Consider the following 1540-nt stretch of genomic DNA (forward strand, 5'->3'; position numbering starts at 1 on the left):
CACATATTGAGCCGGCAGACTGGGATAGCGGAAAGACTTTGTCCAGTTCAGACTGGGACAATGATCTGCCAAATTCCTCCCTTCTTGAAGTCTGACTGGATTTACCAATCCAACCCGGCTACTAAAACGGAGTGTGATGCTAATGGAGGGACGACAGGCATCTCTACACCAGGCTCTGTGGATTATTTACCTTGGCTTGCAGGTACGTTACGTGACGGGGCAGATTTCATCCGAGCTGCAGACTCGGAAGCCCTGAGCCTCACTTTAGGGATCTGATGACCAATTCCAGAAGGAAATGTGGACGCTCTCTTCCGGGCATCGGTAGCATGTGTTCAAAGAGGATGCCCCGAGATGACCGAGGACCCCTGGCCAATCCTGCAGATTTGGGATTGAGCACAGCTAGGTGGGTCGTCGGCCATGCTTTTGGCATAGACCTTGTGGCACAGGAAGACCTATGGGGACATTGACCCACTGAGGCCCAGTGGCGCCCGCTAGCCGGCAAGGGTCCCCTCGGAGCCCATCTCATGTCAGGAGGGGCTGGCCTGTCGGGCGCAGCCCCGGGCTCACGTGGGCCCTGCTGCTGCAGAAGGAAGCTTCTGCTGTGCCCGGTCCGTTCTCTCCCGTCTCCCCGAACGTGCACCGCCGAACCCCCCTCTCCAGGGAGTTAAAAATCCCCCTCAGGTTGTGCAAAAGGTCTCTGACCCAAAGCGCCTTGAAGCACGGAAAGCCTGCCTGGCCCTGAGTGCTCCTGAGCAGGCAGCGTCCATTTCGGTAGCAAGGGTTGCAAGGTGCCCAAGCCTCGTAGCAGGGACGGGAGCGTGCTTTACTGGCTGCCTTCCCTGCCCTTCCTGGGGCTCACAAACTCCTCGGGGATCGCCCCTTACACCTGAGGTTTTACGTCCTGCTCTTCCAACGTCCCTCGCGCTGTTCCTTTCCGCGAAGGACGCGCGCAACCCGTTCCCGTTCAGCGCTGGGCTCTTGGTCTCTCCGCTACCGCCGACAGCGCTGGCCGTTGCCCACGTCGGTTCCCGTTCCGCTCAACCCGCGGCCGAGGCCGCACGCAGCGCCCGAGCAGGTGCCGCTGCTGCGATCGGAGGGCTGAGGCGCCGGTGGGCGCCGACGCCCTTGCCAAAGCCGACGGCAGCCCGACAGCAGCCGGGGAACGCGAGGAAACGGCAGCCCCAAGCCGCAGCTTGGACCACGGACCCGCCGCGGCGCCTCGCGGGCGGCACGAGCGCCGGTGCGACCGCGTCGCTGACGCCTCGGGCCGGGCCGCAGCGCGGCGGGGGAGGCGCCCTCCGGGGGAGCAACCGAGAGAAAACAGGCGGCCTGGGGCACCCGGGGAACGTCAGCTCTGTCCTTGGACCAGCCCGAACCAGGGGAGAGCGCGAACGCAGTCCCCCACTACCACAAATTATGCAGTCGAGTTTCCCGCATTTGGGGAAATCGCAGGGGTCAGCACACCCGGAGTGCAGGGGATGAGCCTCGCCCTGGGAAAACCACCTGCCTGATCATGGTGTCTCCCCTGCCAGGTAAGTAT

At 63.1% G+C, this 1540-nt stretch overlaps 1 non-coding gene across 1 annotated transcript; it reads right to left on the reverse strand.

Annotated features, from left to right (window-relative positions):
* Positions 1-1376: 1376 nt before the first annotated feature.
* Positions 1377-1540, reverse strand: LOC140650419 (U1 spliceosomal RNA). Its single transcript, XR_012041986.1, has one exon. It is a non-coding gene; the product is annotated as a U1 spliceosomal RNA (small nuclear RNA).

The sequence above is a fragment of the Ciconia boyciana genome, chromosome 3, assembly GCF_034638445.1.
Source record: "Ciconia boyciana chromosome 3, ASM3463844v1, whole genome shotgun sequence".
Classification (NCBI taxonomy): Eukaryota; Metazoa; Chordata; class Aves; order Ciconiiformes; family Ciconiidae; genus Ciconia; species Ciconia boyciana.